The sequence below is a fragment of the Hermetia illucens genome, chromosome 2 (genome assembly GCF_905115235.1).
Source record: "Hermetia illucens chromosome 2, iHerIll2.2.curated.20191125, whole genome shotgun sequence".
Lineage (NCBI taxonomy): Eukaryota > Metazoa > Arthropoda > Insecta > Diptera > Stratiomyidae > Hermetia > Hermetia illucens.
In genome coordinates, this window is record NC_051850.1 from 53,247,592 (window position 1) to 53,270,924 (window position 23,333).

Sequence of the window (23,333 nt, forward strand, 5' to 3'; positions counted from 1 at the left end):
TATAACACATATGATGATAGTCTTAGGAGAAGGCAAATTATATGGGATTTTTTTCTGTATATTTCGAATTATCTTCTACAGAAGGTGGCAACTATCTCCGAAATTTTAACGACCTGACTGATAATTATGACGAGATTCTCAAGGGCTTCCAGTTCCTGATCTGCTTTGGGTGACTTTCACTTATCGGGTACCTGCCTGCCTGTTTAAGGATTGAGAAGTCTCAAGTCAGCATTCACCTGATGACGGGCCGAACTAGTTGGAGGAAAACTTTGTTCCACTTGATTGGAACGAGCCTGAACAAGGCAGTTTTCGTCCTAGCTATTCTCATGTCTGCGAATATATATAAGGGAAAGATTAAAAGCTGGGAAGGGCTTTTAGTTATCCTATTCTTAGAGCAGCGATGAGGCGGTGTCTGTTATCTCTGCCCTGGCTGAAGTCGTCAGTTTTTCTTATTCCTTGCATTTTTGCTAAGTCTTCTTAAACAGAGATGTCAGCAAGAACCATGTAAAATTCAAAGGGAAAAAATATTTTAACCAGTGCAATAGGAGACATATCTAAACAAATGGCTGGATGATATGATCTTGCAGAAGGCATCCAAAGGCGATATGACCAAAACCGCACATCTGGCAGTAGACCCATTTTTTAAACTCTTACCAAAGTTAATTTTCATGTAGATAAAACACTGTAATCAGCGTACGAAAATATGAATCAAACTAATAGTATCTGGCAGACGGAGTTCAAGGTAATATTCGATTTTTTCGTGAGTGTAATAACGAATACAAACAAAATGACTTATTAAAGCTGTCCAAAGATCGTAAAAATCAACAAGAAATACGAAGTTCAAAGCCTGTAATTTTTTTGGTTAACATAATCTTGTTATACAGAAGTAGGACGTATCCAGGTGATATCCACGATGAAGCCTGGGAAACGTTTGGCGAATCAACAACTATGTTACCCAATCTTGACCTCCACGTGATAATCGCTGAAAGTTTTTCCATAATGAAAAATAGAAGAGTAGAAGGCGAGTCTCCGCGGTCCTCCAGGTTTAAAGGTTGGTGTAGGGTTGAGTTCCCTACCCGGAAAAACTCTCACAAAGGCACAAAAGGAGCCTCGTACTGGACTGGACACACAACGACGGATCCGGTGAAGAAAAAGAAGACGAAGAAACGATTTTCGCATTTTCTCATGGAAGGTGTACTCTCTGCACAGAGCAGGATTTGCTGAACAGCTAACCGAAATCCTCTGTTAATATCAAGCCAATATCATCGCATTGTAAGAAATGAATTATTTCCTGGAGGAGAGCAAATATAACATGTATTATAGCCGCCATACAGTAAATCATATGCTCGGACTAGGTTTCCTAGAACTTTCATGCTCCTACAGAAAAGATTCTAGAGTCGAAATACTATATCAGAAGGAAAATGGATCCTTGTGTTTCCGCTCGAAGTCAATTAGGAAGGGAGCGCGGCGATACGATGGGGCCCGTAGCATAAATTCATCAATGGCAACGGACTGCCCCTATCTAACTAGGAGTGTTACATGAAGTGATCTTTGGAAATACTTATTTTGCGCGGAAAGGAATCAACAAGCAAGCTTAGGTCTTCCCCGACAGAACCACTGTCAACGAAATTGGCTCAGTGTTAATCGAACGCCACCAACTGATGTGAATGTCAGAATAGATTGTTGCGACAATATAGACTCAGCTCACAAAACAGAACGACTAGCTTGGTGATGGTCGTAAGTTATTAGCAGAACAGAACAATGCTACTAGGCAATACAGTAATCTTAAAGAAAGCGGGCACACGTAGAGACTTATCACAGAAAGTATAATCAAGTCTGTCAGAACAAACATAAGACCTACCCTAGATGATTCCATTTCATCAGTTTGGCGCTAGGTCAGAATGAACAAATTATGATAAACTGATCGTGTGTGGCAATGACTGATGGAGTAATGAGCCCAACTGATGAATATTTAAATTTTTGAATAAAATCTATCAGTTTGGCTGGATTATTGATAGGCTGAGTGTAGAGCAATTGTCATGGTGTTGTTAATCGAAACATGACTGATTCTGAATAGTTCGGATGTTGAAATGCTGTTTTTTGTCGTCTTGTTTATACTCAGTCAGTCAGTCACGTCAGTCTATTAATTTTTCATCAGTCTATTTTGGATGGATTGATTTATGGTGGACTGATGAAATATTGATCATGTAAGGTACATCGCCTGTAGGTAATAGACAGCTAAATCGGTAAAATATGGAGGCGACCAACTATATCGAGCACTTCGTCGGTTTATGCTTAATAGAAAAATGAATAAATAGCTGAAGATTGGCAACGAGAAATTATTTATCCTATAAATAAAAAAGGAGATATCACTAAGTTCAGCAATTTCAGAGGTATCATGTAGTTGAGTAGTGTTTGTGAAATATTCTACGTTATCTTCCTTGGCTGGATATGTTCAGAACGTTCTCGGCCCATAACGAAAAGCGTTCCCCGACACAGTCGATGGAAAAAGTGTGTACCATGTCTTCATCGACTTCATGGTATAGCCATGATAAAACTCTACGCAGCGACCAATGTACAAGATTAGATAAAAGTAGCAGGATCGCTGTCGACAACTTTCACCATCAACAACGGTTCAAAATAAAGGGAGGCTTTTTTGTTAATTGGTCCGTGACACTGAGTACCAGAGGCATAATTTTCTTTATGTTCACCTAACTACTGGCCTGTGCTGCGATAATGGGAAGAGCAAGAGATCCAAATCGAGCAGGTGGGACGAAATTTTGGGTAGAACAATAATGAAGGAAAGACGAGGTAGCAACGTCTGACCCAAAAACAACAGTGAAACCCTCTGATAATACTAGATTATAATTGTGAAACCATTCAAAATTTCTTCTATCTAAGGTCGAAAACCACAATCAATAACGGCTATGTTGTATGTTTGTTAGCAGCCAACAGAGCTTATTTCAGCTTTTAAAAACTGTTTCGCTAGAAACGTCTCACCACAAGGTCAAAGTTCCTACTATTGGGATCGCATAGAGTTCCGGGGTAAAAGTTATGCGATTCCACTATTAGCCTTTTTTTGATTGAAATTTCTACTCCGAGTAAGCGAGAAAACTCTATTTCCGAATGCCTTTTGCACGCGACAATGATCTTGCCAGTCCGCATACATTTACCGGAAACTTGGATTTTTAGCAAGAGAAATTGCGATATCTTAGCCGCGTTCGAGAGGAAAATCATCCAAATAATGTTTGACAAGAGGATGGACGATTAAATAGCCTATATAACGAAGAAATTTATGAGAAATATAATACCCGTTTGTGGAAAAATTCGGCTCAATAAGCTGCGGCGTAATTTGAGTGAGGATGATCCAGCCAATCAGTGAGAGAAAGAAAACGTGGCAGACCCTACCTAAGCTGGAGTGCAACTTATTGGTGGACTTCGAAGTAAAGCCTAAACTAAGGCACCGGTTGTTGTGTTTTGATTCATTTGTAGAGGCTTTAAGTTATTCATCTACAAAATGTAGCTAACTCACAATGAAGTAAAATTAGTTTGAAAATATGTAAATTATGCTCTTTTTTGGGGAGTGTCTTCCTTAAATACCCAAAAGGCGGTCACTATTACTTAACCGCATCGAAAGATTTGACCGTAGGTTTGGAGGAACTGGAGTAGCCACCTGGAAGCAGTCTTTATGAACGTCAGCTCTTTCATGGGCAGCGCCGACCATTAACTACTTTTTCGTTTTTTAGAATTACTCGAATGTTACTGGAAAAAATTTCGTTTTCTGAATAAAGAACTGATGCAGGCCCCTTAAATGAGTTTCGTAAAGTCAAATTTGGCGATAAAAAAATCTATATGCGGTCATAATGAAGCCAATGGGTTCCCAGTGTGCGATTTTCCTCTGCGATTTGTGGAGTGACATTATTGGCCCATTTTTCTCTTAAGATGGAAACAACAACTTTGTATCAACAAAAAACACTACAAAAACATGACCACCGATTTTGGCGTGTTGACGAGATGAACTTATGCATCCTCCTTTTATAGATCGTCAAAAAATTGATGCTTTGCACACTAAGTTTGATAATTGTACAATCAAATCAGCATCTTTGCTACTGCCAGATTGTTGAGTGCAGACAAAATTAGTTGAAAATCGTGGTAGTCATTTAGACAAAAATACTTCACATTAAATTTCTCTAATAATACAAAACTTTCAACAATATTAAATATTTTTTTTTATAACAATTCCCAGAAGAAACTTTGGAGTGGATCGCCACGTAAATTTGTTTTCCAACTTGGAATAGCCAAAAAAGAATGAAACTAATTTTACTTTCAGAAAAGTATCTAGAATTTTCGTTTTCATCTTGAGAACTTGCCACATCGTCGTTCAATTCAGTTTCTTCACAATGAAAGTCATCTCAGATCATTTTTTTAAGAATTCCCAAAAATCATGGAGCTTATTTGGACAATAAAACCTTAATTGGGTAGCGTAAAAAGAGATAATTGGGATGCTCTTGGCTTACTTTCTTTCGTCACGTAATACCAAATTAAGCATACGGAGCCGTACGTTGGGAGAGGAGACAGTTTCGGTAGAACAAACAATTAATAAATATTCCAGATAAAAAGTAAACACGGGAGCAAAAAAGTAAAAACAATCGGCTCCATGTTGACTTTCGACTCCAATGTGGGACTACTTTGAATTTCAGGGAAAGAGGAAAAAATCAGAAAACCCAAGTGCTACGCTAGCTACTTGGCCGAATATTTCAAAAATGCCAGTAAGTAAATTTTCCATTTCACATTCGACACAAATGGGGGAGCAGCGTAATGAAAAAACACTTTCAAATCTATGATTAGAATTGAAAGAAAAAAACCCCATGAAGGAGAAAAAGAAAGCAAAACTAAAAGTCGTTTCGAAAGACCTTAGAGAGCACACCGTAAAATTGAAAGATAAAGTTCGTCGAACTTGATTTCTGTTTCACGTCGTGGTCGTTTTTTGTGCCCGCCGTTTTTTACTTTTTCTACTTTTATTTTCCTCTTCTATTTTTCTCTCGACTTTGTCTATCGTCGTGACATGCACTCAACCGCCAAAACATATACATTCGGTGTTTGACTTGTACATAATATAGAAACGAGCAACGACCAAGTGCACACACACACGCGGCCGTCCGCGCTCGGTCTAGGGGCCATCATAGAGATCCATCCAAGAGGCTAAGTGGCCCACAACTCGTCTACTTGACTATTTCGAGTAGGAAAGTAAAACCGGAGAAAAAGAAAAGCTCCACTCCACGCCATCACTCTATTTGGATGCGGTCTTCTAACTCTCAACTCCTCTTCCTACAAACGTAGAGGAAACGACGCTAATAGAAGAAACACTAACGAAAATAACAATAAATAAGTCGTTGCTAAAGCAGCCACGAATGGGTGCGGGGGGTGGAGCCGGCGGGTCGCGGTTCGGTCGCGGTGAGTGTATTTAGATTTAAACTTTTTTAGAAGATTGCCTCAATGTTAGACCTTCAAATTAAGTTTCTAAGTTCAAGGTCAGTAAACCCGGTTCTCAAATTAGATTGACTGCGCGAGTTCGGTCAGAAATTATCTGCGTGTTTTACGGTTGAATTGAATTGGGGTGAAAGGGACTTTTGAGAATGTCGTACGTTTGTTAGCAAGGAGCTTCTATGTGTATGCGTAAGCATGTAGCAATGGTTGTTGTTGTTTCCGAAACTGTTTTCGTAAACATCAAAAATAAATTAAATTTACAAAATTTCAACACAAAATTCAATGCATCATACTATCTAGGAAAATGTTCATCAACCAGTAACGGCTAATATTCTCAGCCATTCTCTGTCTAGCGATCACAGCGCCAACGGTTTGCAAATGATATACTTGAAAAGTTTCTGTAAAGCCTGGGGTTGTGCCACGGCTAAGGCGGCTCCTTGTCGATAGATGGCCAAAGTAGCGTAAAGTTTCAACCCGTCGAGTGGAACCGGGCAAGCTGAGGAAGCTTAACCCGACTGTGGAAGAAGCTTACTCCGAAGATAAACATACAAAGTTTGGTATAAAGCACCGGAAACCGATGATTCTCCGGTAGTCACATTGCTAAATCCGAAATTTGTTTCAAACTATACCAAAAATGAATACGAAATTAGTGTGGATTCAAGTTTGGTTGGAAATAGATGCTGTTGGTCAGTGAAATTTCATCAAATGAGCTCTTCAATGTTTTCAGTCATCTGAAGAATGATTGGTTGATGCTTTAACATTAAATCTATGCTTTCTAACATGAAAGATGTTGATACCTTCTCAGCTGGCAAATTATGATATCTTTTTACCTTGAGATTGGAAAATAGCTGAGAAACTCCCTTTAGTCCATTTTAGGGGCCCAATGCTTTCGATAGCGCAGAGGCTATTATTAACAAAGTGATAGTTTTTCCAAATGTATCTTCGCCTTGCTTCACTCTAAAATACCATAAAAACGTAAAACATAAAAACATATCGTCTCCAGATGGAGCATAATACATCAACTTGACTTACGCACCATTGTTGACATTCCTACTCTGCTGTTATATGCCACTTGTTTCTAGAACGACACACTGGCTGATGATTTTGGAATAGTAGATTTCACTACAAGGGATAACTGAAAATGGATAGAAAGTTCCTTTCTTGATAGAAGATTCTTGATAGAAAGGAACTTATCCACTGCCACTTTTCCCTTTTAATCAAAACGTCTATGGTTATCTGGCTCGTACGGCAATACAGTTTTTAGTCAGGAATGTATGGGCCCGGAATATCCCAATGCAAGCTCAATTATGGCGACCAATCCAGACCTGACACTCTAGGTACCTTGAATAGAGTTACGGAGTGAAAGAGAAATGCAAAGTATAGCGCTTTTCGTGAATAGTGTCAAAAAGCTGGACCTTCCCAACAAAATTCCAATTCGTCATCACTTTGAAGATATATGCATATATTATGTAAGAAAATTCACTTTTGCGTGGTATTGACATTTAACGTCTTAGAATTTGCTCTGAAGCGACAACCTACACCTATTATAACTTTGTTAGTAATAGTGCGAATTCCATCAAACTTGGTAGAATCATGCTTTACACTATAGCCTATTTTTCGGGTATGTGAAGATAGGTCTGTGGAAGAAATGGCCTCTTTTCAGCCCACGCTCTCCCCTTTGTGCATTCAATGTCAGAACTGAGGCGACTGTTGAAAAGTACGAATCGATTTCATTTGATACTCCACAAGGCTATATTCGGTGAAAAAATTGTACGCACCCCTTTTGCACTTATGGAGCCCCTCCTTAAGCTCCACATAGAACAATGTAACTCACTGCATGTGTTGGCATTCATAGTTCCCACTTTCTTACCAAATTTGTTGTCAATCAATATAACCGCTCCTGAGAAAAATGTGTATGACAGATAGACAGGCAGTAATCCGATTTTAATAAGGTTTTGTTTTAACCAAAACTTTAAAAACGACATTGATCACGAATTCGTTTCTTGTTTCTGAAAGAATCTATGGCGATCGCGAGAAATTACTTCAAAGAACTTAATCGTGATGCCCAGAACATACGGTAGAAGTTATCCAGATGATGACGATTATTGAAAATGTTCTTGATGAAATTCTTGCTGATTTCTGAAGGGGTATCGTGTGGAAGGCAATTAGCATTTCACGTGAAACGTTAAGAATATGGAAGTAATGCTTGGACTTTATTATTATCCAAGAAAGAAATGCTACACTACCAAGTGAAAATCAAACGAAGAATATTTCCAGTCAAATCTGTTCCCAAGAAGGCAAAGATAATTGCATCGAGCGGTGAGACCATGTATGTCATATTTGATTTTCGGAAAATGGATTACAAAACAATATTCGAGGATGGCTCAAGTGATTAGAGCGCTGGGCTATCATCGCGGAAGATCGCTATTCAAATCTCACTGGTGACAGAGGGATTTGTTGCCGTGACTCGAGTCACTCAGCTGTAAATGAGTGCCGGAGTCAAATCAGGATAATAATCTCGGGTGAGCGTAATGCTGACCACATTGAATCCTACAGTGAACTGTAATGTACCGTTACGGTCTTGAATGAAGTCCTCTAACACACTTTAACGCACTAATCCAATATGGACGGTTGTTGTTATTATTATTCAAGGATCGTTAACAGAATGCCTAAAAAGTAGAATTCATGAGTGCGAGGAATACACAATTTTTCCAGAAATTCTTGCACCTTCTTATTTTTTCTCAGCCTTTGTTCCGTTCACAAGCGGGGTCGCCTGATTACTCGAAATTTGATAGAATATTGAATTTCTGAACCTACATGCATGTAGGTAGTGATTTTCAGCTTAAACGATGGTTCCCCACAGATTCAAATGAAGGGGAGTCACAGCATTTTTATATTTAATATATGTATTTTTTACCCAATAGATTTTCAACAGTATTTTTTAAAACAAGCCTCAATACTGACATTGGTTGCGAAGTAGCTGTTGGCTTTTTTGCACTGAGTCACAGGAGTTTTTATAATGACTTTCATGAGATGGAAGATTCCAGAGGAAGACGCTCGCTATACGAAACTGAATGTAAAACATCTTCATATTATGGAGACTGTGGCTCTGACATGAGAATCTTAAAGAAGAAAATTAGGCAGGTCATTAGAATTCATGGATGTTAAGGTGCGCGCCACTTCCCTGACATATTGCTTAATCGACTGGCATTTTACTCCTAGTATTGGAAACAAATGCAGATCTGTCCTTAATCCGCTACATCGTTGCAGAGAACCCTGTTCGACAGAGTGCTGGCCAAATTATGTTGAACAAAACGGTTAGACTTAAATGCTTTGTACGCCCTTACGGAAAAAAAGAAAAAAGACTCCTCTTTACCAAATTTTTGTCTTTTTGCACTTGATATCAATAAAAAGTGCCTATTGAAAGCTGCGAAATCTTTACGATTCCGTAGCCTACACAATGACGAAATCTATGAGCGATACCATGACCTTCCGGTTGTGGACAAAATCCGGCTCAATAGGTTACGATGGGCGGGTCACTTAATCCGTATGGATGAGGTTGATCCCACCCGGAAACTCTATAAGGGCAATATCTATGGTAGAAAAAGAAGACGAGGCAGACCCTGCCTAAGATGGAGCGATGGCGTAGGTCAGGACGCCAGACAGCTTTTAGGTATATCGAATTGGTGGACCTCGGTGCAAAACCGGGATGTCTGGAGTTCCTTATTAAGGCAGGCCTAGATCGGATACCGGTTGTTGCGCCGTTGATGATGATGATGATGAAATCTTTATAGCAAAACTTTGGTGAAAGACATGTATCCCAAAGTTTTTCATCAAATCGGAACTAGTTTGCGACTTTACAAAAAGTTAAAGTGCACGCAGTCATACAATGGAAGCAAAAAACTGTTGCTACCAGCTGAGCTTAGCATTCGAACAAAAACGGTAAAAAAGCCAAGAACCAAAAACTCACTCTCTAAGACAACAAACTACCTCCTTTTTAAGGTTTTGTGTAAAACAAAACCTTATTAAAGTCGGTTTACTCTCTGTCTTGTCCCACGCATTTTTCTCGAAAACAGCTGTGAGGATTGACACCAAATTTTTTAGGAAGGTGGGAATTGTGAACGCTCACGCATACAATGAATTACATCATTCTAGGTCGAACTTAAGGGGGGCGCATTATTTTTTTTCCATAAATATAGTCATGTGGGGTATCAAATGAAAGGTCTCGATTAGTACTTTCCAATGCCGTTTTGACATCTGACTGATGATGATCATTTCTTTCACGGATCCATTTTCAGAAATTAGTCAACCGGAAAATCTCCAAATCACATAAAATCGACCGACATTTCCTTTAAGGGCATATAGTTTCCTCCCTGATGACAAGGTGTCTGAAAGGGCTGAAAAGATCTTGAAAAACATATCCGAAATAAGGACATGCGAACAATACGCAACTGTTTATTTTGTAGATAGTAGCGCGAAGAAATTGGGGAGAGATTGGGTAGTGGTGACAAAAAAGGATTTGGAAGAAACATACACTAAAGTGAAAAGTATAAGCCAGGCGAAATGGATTGTTATTCAATATTCAAACCGCAAGATCCTCAAGGAATCACACTGCAAGAGTGCAATGCAAGGCGTACTATAGTTTTAATTCTAATTTTGAACAGTTCTATATGTCTTCTATGTTTTTGCAACTGCTGTGACCAAGAAGAGAATGCAATTCAAATTTGATTCTTGGAAAAAGTGGAATCCTAATTTTTAGCAGCCATTTTTTATTGGTTCTGAGATGAAGTTTTGAATTTTCTTTCATTTTTATTGAAAGAAGTTGATTTTCTTTGTTTTACACCAGAAGGAAACATATCCAAAACGAAAAAGGCGACTTTTTCCCTTCACAAGAGAAAAAACAAATCTGAATGTATGACAATAGCTACTATACTCTACCACCAAAATATTGTAAGGAATTAGAATTAATAACAGTTATTTCCAATGCAGTAAACGTTTGTTTTTGTTTTGCCAAAAATGACTTAAAAACGGATACGTTCCGTTTTTAAAGTAAACTGCTCACTTGTTAAATAATGCTCACTTTCGCTGCAATGGCAAACTACTAGCTCATATAGTTCATATTTGGAGTTTTAGCTAGATCTATATTCCTGATTACGTGAGAAGAACAACATAAGACCATAATTTTTCTTAGAAATAACACCCTGAGGAAGAAGAGGATTAGTTTTCCACAAAGGAGAAACAAAGTTGAATGGACTAGATGGAAGGCTGTCATTTTCGATCTCGCTGTCCCCACAACATGTGATCCTTGATGAAAACGTCCGCCACCATTTTTAGGTAATTTTACCACTTTCTAAAATGCTTGCGGTGACGTAACTAGGGTCGCTTGACAATGCAATAAAAAACTTATTTCGATATTTCAGTGGAAATTGAACGTCGAAACAACTTAAGGGTTGGATTTCTCAACGATATATTGAAAAACTCCTAAACACTTCGGATGTTACATCGTCATTGACTAAATGAATAGTTATACCAAATTTACCAAACAACTGTATATTTTAAATGTTAATCAGTTAGACCTTTTTGGAAGTGCGAGGTCTCGTGCTGAAGACAGAAACAAATGGTTTTGTTTAATATAATTGAATAAAAATGTTTAGCCAAAAAAGGATTTGTTTTCTCATCTATTTACATTCTAGGCTATTGGCTAGTAAATATGTTCTTTGTTTAAAGACGATTTACTCATTCTCCAACCTTCGTTCCTGGAAGGAAGAGAAAAGAGAAGAGATTTCTTTTTGTTAATCTAAAAAAACAATTACAAATATAGGTATCCTCGTGGTATCTTTGCGTTAAAAGGTTAATGCTACTCTTTTAACACTTTAAAATAGAATTGCGACAGCATTTGCTTTGCAAATATTACAATATTTAGACGTTCATTTCCGAAAATGTAAATATCAATTGTGGCATAATATTGTGCAGCATGATTTATTCACCAGCCGTAAACGTGCACAGCCCGCAAGACCCTTCACTTTCGCTATTCCGCTCGCACTATTGGAGTTACGACTAGTATCTTTTATTCGCCACTAAAGCTGAAAAGTGCATTCCACTGAAATAATAATAGCCGAGCGCTACTCCATTCTACATATCAGTAGTTCGCTCGGCAAAAGATCAGTCTACCCCCTGCCTCACGCGCGCACTGCAACTGCATCGACAAATGTGCATATGCACTCCGGCCTTGTGTGTCATTGCCGCGAAAGGGGAACAACAGAAGTCAATGGCCGTACAGCATTGCAACTAATAACCTCGATCTAAATTCATTGTGTCGAGTTGCACATGTGTCAAAGTTACAAAGAACACAACACTGTGGTGCAGTGGCCCTTACCCCTGGCAGCGCATACCCCCCGCTTTTCATACTCTCAGTCTGGCGACAACGGCAATTGAAGAACATTGCACTGAACGTGAACGTCGAACGTCGCTCTATGACTCCTTCCCGCCGCTGCAACTCGCCTGGCTCCTATGCACTTGGTTAGAACTTCTACCGACCCGCAAACCTTTCCTGCTTGCAATACCCATCAGCCCAACCCCCACACTCTGCCCGCACCGACGATAGCTGCTCGACGCTTTTAGCATTTTCCAATAAGTGTGTCGCGAATGTAGGCTCAAGTTTTGTTGAAGGTCGAATCTAAGCTCAGTTCATTTACCCCGAGCATTATCATTTGCCTATATTTCATGTACACGTACGTATAGCGTACAGTGAGCAGTCGATTGTGTATATTTCCCGCTGTAACATAACTGCGAAAGCTGTGTTAGTGCACAATTCTACACCGAATACCCGACTCTACTTCGACTCAGCGTCTAACTTTTCGGGTGGGTGGTCGATTCCGAGCTTGTTGGGGGAGCAGCGCGGACGGGATGTGGCTCTAAAAAATGCCCATTACGCAAATGTTTATGAATTCATAGGAACTTTGCAAAACTGGAACACAACAGTGCCGAAAGCTTGCCATTGTCTTTCAGATCCGTACACGTGTTCGAGTAAGATGGCAAGTAAGCTCCCCCATTCCTTGCTTGCTTCCCCATAGGGCAGAACCTGATGGCCTCCGCGCCCAAGTCTCAACCACCCACAGTGACAGGATGCGATGTCCGTTCTTGAACTGAGCCACAGTTCACCACCTTCCGCTCCTTATCAACGAGAAGTTGACAATGTAGCATCCCGAAAAGCGTTCATGGGGCAAACGTGTCAAGGCAAGGGGCCTATTCCATGCTCCTGTAGTTGTTACGTGAGTACAAAATGTTGCGAAGAGCTTTCCGGTGTGAATAGAAGCATATGTGGGACGGACAAGCCATTAATATCCACATACCTATGACTCGTCAGTCTTTAGGATATTTCTCGGAATAAGCAGAAGCAAAAACAACTCAGCTCGCGCAGAAGTAGGTCGTGTACGACTGTGGGTCATCGAACCACGTCAAGTTTATATGGAAATCGAAGGACATTTAGACTAAACGACCTGAAACTTAGTCGCGACATTCTAGCTGTTTCTAGGCAGTCGGAAAAGGAAACATCTAAAATGAATAAAGTTTGTATGAGTCTCGAATGCTTATTGAAAGGGAAAATTCGATTATCTTACTATTTTTCCCAGTTGAATATTATGAAATTTTGAAATCGAATGACTTTGTAAAGGAGAAAACACATTGTGCTACTCATGTATCTTCATCAATTGATTGATTGATTTAATAGTTAAAATTAAATAATCCATTTTCAGTTAATATGAAAGTATTTGTTTTGCGTTCGCTGCAAAGTGGAGCATCTCAGACATACATAGTTCACCTTTTTTAATTTATTCTAATTCATCTTTTTAATATTTGCGGCCCTTTATGGATTAAAATAATTAGACATCAGGAACTGAAGTATATAGCTTATGACATTCACAAAATATAGGCTATTGCTGCTCTTCCGTAGAATTAAGGAGGTCGTTGTACTTTCCTTTATAAACATTAACATTTTCTATTGTAAATTTACATCAGGATGATGAAACTCGGTAATAGAAGCGCACAGAAATAGAATATAAGCAATTAGACAGTGATTTAATGCTGCAGTGGAACATTGTCCCCACAAGAGAATTGAATTTTCATCTACAATAATTACTGCTTACCGAAACAAGTCGAAAATTGGAAGCTTGGCGCTTCATGTATGGAAGGTTTTGTTGATTTTTTATATAAGAATATTTATCTAAATGATTGTTCCATTTATACATATATAGCTTATAGTGAATATACTTTAAATATACCCGATATTCGATTCGATGTGGTACTGACATTTTATCTCGTGGGAATTAGTAATTTGACGCGAAAGGGGCAAATTTGACATACTATAACTTTGTTAACAGTAGGATTATCACCAAACTTCCAGTATGATGCCTCCTATTAAAATCTATTTTGCTGCAAAATGTTACGGATCTGGGAAGGACTGGGGGTTCGTAGTAAATTTTCAAAATATAATGACATAATATTATTAACTTTTTTTTTTAGCAGATATTGTAACGGGTAGTATTTTGAGGCCTAAATATCATATGTATGGACCCGCCATGATTTTTTTCAGATTGTATGGTTGTTTAGTTTCTGAGAACGGGGATCCCCTAAAACACAACGTAGAACGATGTTACCCACTACATGCAAGGGGATTCACAGTTCCCACCTTTCTATCAAGTTTCGTATCAATAGGTGCAACCATCTCTGAGGAAGTGGCTGTGGCAGACAGACAGACGGATGAACAAACAGACAGACACTAAACGGATTTTAATAATATTTTATTTTCAACAAAATCTTAAACAATTGAATGTTGGTATTTTTGACACAAATCAACCAGCTTTAGTTAATTCACGTGAATTGACAATTTTCAATCATCAACAGTAACACACTTCTCTATGTCCATTAAGGCAGTTGACGTAAGATTTAAACTGCGCGCTTTCGATTCATATTGAGCACCGCTTCAGAAGCGTCAGTAAAAGGAGATTTATGTTCCGCCCTAGAATTGTTCAGCTGAACATTCAAACTTTTAAATTATAAGGAATAACGCTACAAGGTGTTTATACGACTCCTTAGTAGTGCCAGCCGGGGATTCAGGTAACGGGGAAGACGGATCGACAAATATATCGAAACCGTACAAGCCAGTGTTGAATGCCCAATAACATCGAGTGTATGTCGCTCTTAGCAATTAGAAATCCCTCCAACCCCACTCCGAGTAATTTGAAAATGTTTCCCGTTGCCCTAATTATTCCAAATGGAACATCGAATGTGTTTTTTGGCGAAAAAACATCATGTCTAATCAGGCACATTTCCCATTGAATGGAGGCAGAAATGAAGATCCTGAGGTTTTAACGTGATTACCAGCCGTATATCTATAATCCCCCGAATCTCTTCGAACATTGATTAATTTGGAAACCATAATTAGAGCTCCACCGTGACTGACACAGCGGTATTGGTTTATACTAAGTGCAAGCTCAGCATTCATACCAGTGGATGCAAGGTCTATTCAACACCTCTTTCGCAATTGAGATAACCTCTGATGAGGCTTCGTATCAAAAGCCACTCCAGATGAGTTCCTTGCAGACTTAGGCCTGATCGTTCTGAAGTGGATGCGGCACTTCCCATAAAGGCACACATAAGCAAAATTATCGGCTTTATGAAACCGAAAATGAATTAAAGAACAGCCGTCAAAAAGTTACATGATCAACGGTTCGTATTTTTTTAAGGCCATTATGGAACTATTCTCGGCGGCGAGCGGTACCGAGCTATAAGAGCAGATTTTGCCAAAGTTTCTAGCTCGAATGAAAGCCAACCTACAACCTGAAATCGCAGTCATATCAGGGAAAACGGCAAACTTTGGAAAAAGAAGACATTTGGTCCTTATTATTCAAATAAATAACAAAAGAAAAAATATATAAATTTTTAAATGTTTTACTCTTCTATGCCCTTGAGATCTGCTTGCTCTCTCGCCGAATAATGGACTTTGGCCAAATGATTGATTTAAAGAAATAGGTAACCAGAGTTGGATAAACACCAACAATACAAGATTCTCAGTCTGACAGGTCATCCATCACTTTCATTTACTATAAAATTAATCAGCACAACATCGAGGGGGCGGAACAGTTTATACATCTGGGAAACATTATTTCTGTTGGCGGTTGCATCGAACTCGATGTCGTTAGATGGATTTATCTCAACACAAATATCAAATTGAAGTTGTTCCGCGTGAATATTCATTAGGAGCAACACATGGAAATCTACCGTCACTGTTACAAGCTCCAAGCTTTCATCAACTCAAGCCTCCTCCATGTCATCGGATTATTCTGCCCTGAGAAAATATTAAACGAATAACTTCGTTGCCATTCCGATTAGATATCCGTAGACGTGTTGATCGGAAGGTAGCAGTGACACTGGATAGGCAACACAAGTTGAGAAAGAACGACAGATCATTGCAAGCTATACCGTCTCCGACGAGTACAGTGAAGGAAGGACGGATTGCAAGCTTCTGGGAACAGCTACTAAGTACAATACATATAGTACTAATAAATGCACAATCGTATAAAAGCGAAATCATTATGTAAACAGCAAAAATATTCAAAAATGGATAATGTTGGTGAACTGTAAGACCCTTTACTGCGTTGCGTCAGAACGTTTCATCATGATGACTTGAAAGCGAAGGATTGGTAAGCAAGCTTCAATTTAAACGTCTTATGCCATCTGGAAAAATATCTATGTACAAATATCAGTTTGTTGGTTTATATTATTAGCTGGGATCGAAGGAACATTGGCTTCTATGAATTGAATCGCCTGTAGCTATCAAGCTCCAGTTATTCCTTAGCTTTGAAAGGGAAAGGCAAAAATTTGGAATAGGAAGGTAGCCCTAGTGAGCAAAACTAACAGTTCTAAAATGTTTTAAAAAATGAGCTCAAAAGCTAGCTCCACCCACTTTGGTCATTGCAAATTCTACTTTTGGGTTTCCGTTTATTTTAGCCTAAGCAATCCGAATTTTCTTTAAATGACTACAATTTTCATGAAGAAGTCAAAACCTTTATTTCTATCGAAACATCCACTTACTACTTGAAAAGAGGAAGAAAGTTTTTTATTGGTCTTCACCAAGTATGGCTAGAAGCATTTCTAACTCAATATTGACACATTGTAACTTTGTTCGGAGTTTATTCCGGCTCCTAATCAATATGGTGGGATCTGCCAAAACTGGCTAAATCCAGAATTCAAATATCCATCAATGGCGAATATAGTCAATAACAATCACTAGGTTAATTGTTCATTGCACATTTGGTTGATATATTCGAAAAGGCTGGAAGTGGGAAACTGTGCGGAAGCACTTTGTGGGCTGACTTCTTGAAAACGGTCTATTTTGCAGAGCATAATGTTATTAGTTTGAATTTTTTACTTCCTTTTGTATAAATGCATATTAAAACGGCTTAGGTAGTAGCTGTGCATTAATTCGCTGATAAGTTGCTTTTTATTTGGATATAGTGCAATATGGATAGCGACGGCGGTTTAACTGGTTTAATGAATAAATTCAGTTGTGGAGAAAGTGCAATAATTACATGAAGTAGTTTTTAAAATTCACCATTGATTTAGCCCGGTAAATTTGTGTTAAATAATGACATATCGATAAGAAGCTTCTAGTCATAGATACCTCTTCTAAGGTTTTTTTTGAATTCATATATTAAATCATTTGCTTGTCACATTACATAATCTTATACTCTAAATTGCGCACTTTATACTTTTGTGTAGTGTGCGAACAATTTCACCCATCACGATACAATCTTAAGAGTTGAGTTAAAGCTTTTCGAGTCGACAGGCAGTCCACGGTGCATTGACCGACCATCCATGGCCTACTTTATAGGAAATATGTAGTTTGAAGTCTGCGGAGCATTCGCACACTCAACATACAATTGCTAACAGCTACTTTATATTGTGATGGAATTATGGTGGCAAATAGTGTACGGGGTGTAGTGTAGCGAGCTGACGTACTTGCAAAGTCTAAATTATAGGAATATATATGTGTATACATATGATGTAACGCCATTAAAGAATTCACTGTTCACCATCGACTTGTTAATATTCATTGTGCTCATGATCTTGCACAAAGTATTAAACCGTATTCAGAGTTGGATGGAATAATTGTAATCAACGAATTGCAATTTGGACTGCATCGAGCGTCATCATTTGAATGCATGTTAGAATCATGGAAATACAATTTGATGCAGTTTCGAGATATTCAATTGACTCATATTAAACTGAAAATTCGAATTTCGGATTTTTTTCATCGTGTCGTCACAATTGACCTATTTCCAAGATGTATTGATCCATTTGATGAGGACCAACACTTTAATGTAGATTTGGATACCCCCAGAAGAGTAATTCTAATAAGAGGGAGAATGTTCTTCTTTTCGGCCAAGTACATCAGTAATTACTAACACCTATGATCAACGCCCCAATAAGAACGTATGAGAAATTATGTCCTTCATAGGCAAACTAATGTTATAAGTCCACATAATTCAAATGTGTGCGAATCGACGTGGTTAGCAGATGAGGGTCTCAACCAACTTTAAATTTTCTTCCCCTATTTTCGAAAATAATCCCTAATGGTTTACATATTGTTCAAAAGAGCCTTTTTCCTAGAAAAAAACATATCAGAGTTTTTCCATAGACAGTAAAGTCTCGATAATCCGAGTCTGCGGTGTTTATATATACATACATTAGGTACCAATCTCATTTTGGGGGATCAGTAGTTGGGTAAAAAATGCTGGCAGATTCCCTTTTTCTTTGTTATTTGCATCACCCGTAGGCTTTTTGTGTTCAGTTTATTCTGTGTGCAATTCGTGTTATGATTTATTCGACGTTACAAATAAGAAGAAACTCATCTCTCCGCAAAGGTAAAATTAGATGGTTTGTCATGAATTGATAAAGGTGCTTCCCTAAAAAAACAATGATTTAGTGCATTTACTGTAGTCGATTAGAAACGCGACAAGACGAAGCTGAAATCGGCTAGAACTGGCGCACGGACAAATATTATTCAGAGAATATTTTAACAATTAGATATCGAATGGAAAAAATAAACATGAAAAAACTGATCAGATTAGTGCAGGAAAATTCATCCAGAAGAATCATCGTTCTAATGTGTTCGTTCAAATACTGTCCGATCCCACAAACTCCGATGAATTGAAATAGATCTCAATAAAAAAAAAACTTTTAAGCCAAAATGTTTTCCCTCCCAATGCCTCTAGTCTCATACAATTAATTGACTCCCGTAAAAGAAACTATGGAGCCAGATTTTGCCACCATTTTATATGATGCTGGTAAACCATTAATTGATATCAAAGACATTATTTGTTGGTTAGTGAAACACAACAAAATAAAAACAAACATGGAGAGAGATCTTATGATCGGCCAATAATGTAGATTTGAGAATAAATCATATGGATTCTGATTATGAAAGTTGCAATGAAGAATTCACCTATGTATGCGCATGCCATAAAGTGATTATTTAATTACGATCTGGCAGAATAATCAAATGAAATGATAATGACAACAGAGACAGATGCAAACGTAATAGATAATAAGGAAGAAAGTAATTAAAGAGGTCTACTAGAAATTAGCCGCACAGAGAAAAACAGTCGATTTGAAAAAGCACTGGAATATCTAGAGCAATAAAATTATGTCAAACCGGCCGAATTTCTAGTTTTTAATCATTTAAGGATGAAGGTGGATTCAAGAAAGAACTTGCGTAAACTGTAAGTAAGGTAGGTAGGTAACGGTGGCCACATCGCGGAGCTCAATTAGTGCTGAGAGTCCGTCAGTCCGTAGCCTTTAAGAAGGATATCCGCTTCGACACCCTATAACTACAGATCCCTTTGGGCTCCCCAAAAAATTGGTTACCTAGTGTCCGCAGTTATAGCTAGAGCTGGCTGAGGGCTTTTCCCACCTCTCCGCAAATCGGCAATGCGAATTGTAGGATATGCCGAGTCTGGCTGCTTGGCCCTTAAGAGCTAGTGTTCCGTGCAAACTCGCCGTAGCCCTGTATGCGTTCGCGAGTGTCTATACTAAAAGTTTTCGTGATCGGATCTTGCTATAGGATGGCCAAATAATCCTTGGCTAGGTTCCTGCAACCAGGAACTCAGAGAAGAGTGACTTCGAGCGAGATGCCCAGACGATTTAAGGCGTCCCCCCCCCCCCGCGTTAGTTGAAAATACAGTAGCCTACAAAAGCACTATTAGAAAATCTTTACTCGCGGAAAAGAGAAGTAGATTCAAGAAAATATCCTTTAGTCAATCAAAGTCTTTTTCACAGGAGACTCGCCTCTTAGCTATCAATGTTAATCATTTGCGGAAGATAAGAAAATTCTCCAACATACCGTAAAACATCCTGTAAAAGTCTATGTTTATGTGCGCTTCTTGGCGCAACGTTTTTGCCAGTTAAAGGGGTTTTCCTATGTGACTGTTATTTTGAAAGCAGAATATGTTGGAAATATTTATAGACCGAAATTCATAATATTTACCAAGTTACAACAAATGAAAAAGCACGCAAAACGAAAACTTTAAACGTGTTTTTCTCGAAACCACGTTTTTTCAACTGGTGGGAAGCACAGCTAAAATTCCATTTAACCAATCGAAATAAAATTTTTACACTTACTCTACGCATCAGTAGTTTTAGTTTGAACCACAATTCTGAATTTTCGTTAAAAATTACTTATTTTTATTCTTGATTTTCAATGAATAATAGAAGATTTTGAAGATTTTCTTACACAACTTCGCCATTTTAATATTGGGTTGGGGAAAAAGAAACGTATTTGTGACCGAAATTTGACGCTTTATTTAACATACTTAAAATTAACCGAATATGCGCCGTTTTGTTCGCAAACTTGTTGCCATTCAGAAAGCAACTCCATTATCCCCCCCTTGTAAAACCCCCTCGTTATTTGCAAAAAAACTCAGACAGCCAGTTTTTGCAAGCCTCTTTTGAGGCGAACTTAGTAGCACCAAGAGCGTTTTGCATGGACCGGAAGAGATGGTAATCACTTGGTGCCAGGTCCGGACTATACGGTGAGTGCGATAGGACACCCCATTCGAGCTCCCGTAGCTTCTGGCGGGACATCAAAGATGTGTAGGCCGAGCGTTATGCTGGTGGAACAGAACACCATTCCTACTGATCAATTCTGGCCGCTTGTGGTTAATCGCCTGCTTCCAACGGTAGAGTTGCTCACAGTGGAGGACCGAATTGAGGGTCTGGCCATAGTTGAGCAACTCATAGTGGATGACTCCCTTCCAATCCCACCAAACACACAGCAAAACCTTCCTGGCCATCAATCCGGGCTTGGCGATGGTTTGGGCCAGCCCGACGCGCTTCGACCACGATCTTTTTCGCTTGAGATCTTCGTATGTGATCCACTTTTCATCACCAGTCACCATTTGCTTAAAAAATGGGTCGAATTCGTTCCGTTTCAGCAGTGCATCGCAGGCGTTGATTCGGTCCAAGAGATTTTTACCGTCAACTCGTGTGGCACCCAAACAGCAAGCTTTTTTGGAATCTAATCTTCTGCAAATGGTTCCAAACGGTTTTATTGTCTATACCCAGTTCTTGCTCACATGCCAGTCTACTTGGGTAATTTCGATGATTTTGTCGGTTTCTACGACGATTGGCCCACCAGTACGGGGTGTATTTTCGACATCTACTACACCAGAATGAAATCGATCGAACCAACTCTATGCTGTGGGAATCGTTACAGTATCGAGCCGATAAACTTCACAAATTTTTTCGCCCGCCTTCGTTGCATTTTTACCTCTCAGGGAGCAAAAACGTAAAATATGACGAATTTCTTGCTTGGTGGAATCCATCTTTAACGCGCTATAACTTGAGACTGAAACATATGATGAAAACACTGTCAAAGAGACACTTGTAGCACAGGTTGTCGCCTCCAAAGCGCCGTATAGTATGACCCGATGCGATAAGTATAACAAAAGGCATGTTTAAGTGTCGCCATCTATTGACAAAATACGACTTTTTTTTCCCCCAATCTCATATTTGTAAGGTAAAATTATAAGCGTAGTTCGGACGACACAAGTATAGAGAATCAGAAGTCAATTGAATTTTTGGTTCCAGATTTCTACAAATAGAGATGTGCTTCGCACCAACAATCCATCTTTTTTTTAAAGAAGCAACAAATACAAACGATTATCAAATTCATTAATTAAAAATTTTGTATAATAATTCAAGATCCCAATAATAACATCTAAAAAGATTACATTTATTTTTATTGTAAAAAAAAATCAAATCAAACACTTGAAATACCGAACATCAGATAGCAAAGTCCCGCTGAGAGGCAACCTACTTAAGATAAAATATTTTTTCAATTTTTTTTATCACATTTTGATGTATAAGAATATTTCCCGAAAATTTTAGCATGGTCCTTCCAGCTTTAGGTATGATCAATTAGGTTTTTGCCTAAAGAAAAACTTATTGGGTTTCTTTGGAAACATTTTTGCAGTGCTATACTTTTTGGAGGAAATACTCAACCAATCCTCACCAAATTTTCATCATATAGTCTATATATTACTACACTAGTATCTTCGACGTAGAGTTGAAAAGATGGGGATTAAAACCAATAGAAATTGAACACTTCAAGAGGACGATGATCTCGAACAAAACGGATTAAATATTTGATGGCACATCAAATATGACAAAGCTCAGTATTACCATATCCTTGATTGTCCGTTTTTCTTAAAGATAACTGTAGAAAAAGGAGATGTAAAATATCCATCCAAACAATTAGAACTAGGGCTTCGTTGGAGAGAGGAAAAATACTCTATACATTTCACTGCGGTATGCTAAAAGGCAATGTGGCCAATATCGTATTTCCCCAAGATCATGACCCTGATTTAACTTAGACTTTCATTCACAGCTGAGTCGACTTATATCAAAAGTTCAGTCTTCAATATAAATCCTTCTGCAACCAATGTTGCTGAAACGCGACCTTGTTGCAAAAATATAGCGGCCCAGCCACTAAGCTATTTGAACATAGAGGCCAACGATCAATTTAATCTGTCGAACCATTAAAGAAGGAAATTAAGCGATGTGGAAATAACCAATTGCATACATTCACTCTAAATTACCGATTCAAAGAAGGCGAACTCGACGTTTCGTCCCTAAAGTTAAATGTTCTAGAGAGTGGTTCGCTCTTAGACGGAGGATATGTGAAAATTTCATTTGCACTCAGAATATAATGCACAATACTGCAAAGTTTGATCGATGTTATTATTAATAAAGTTATAACAATGCAAAGTGTTAATTTTCATTTAAATTTACTGCACCCTTAAACTTCATATAAAAACAGTCTCACTCAAAGTATATAGTCTGGCATATTAAATTTGTATTTACTGACGATCTATTGGCTACGTACAAGTTGAACAGTCGTGATATGAGATACGATTTCATATGAAATGCACAAAACTGATCAGAGTTGAAGCGCCGAGTTTCCAGTTTGCAGCTTGCCTTTTGATTATATAAGAAATACGTATTTCATGCCGCAAGTCCTCAATCTCTCTCACTAAAATCGACACTAATTTCATAAAATGTGACCCATGTGGAAGGTTAAGAAGTTTAATAGAACCAAATTTAGTTTAATATACGAAGTTGCAGAGTGCTAATTGTAGCTGATGCTTTGATTTGCCAACCAGGATTTGTAAAAATTATGTTCCTTGAAAAATTTAAGAGGTGAAGAGTTTCAGACTCGCAAGGGAAATTATCCACGTTTCCATAATCGTCAGATTTTTGATATCTTTTTTAAAAGTGCTGATTTGATT

The 23,333-nt window shown here is 38.4% G+C and overlaps 1 protein-coding gene across 5 annotated transcripts in view; it reads right to left on the reverse strand.

Annotated features, from left to right (window-relative positions):
• Positions 1 to 23,333, reverse strand: part of LOC119648869 (ecdysone-induced protein 75B, isoforms C/D) — a 180,297-nt gene that overhangs the window by 106,524 nt on the left and 50,440 nt on the right. The gene's annotated exons all lie outside the window — the stretch shown is intronic.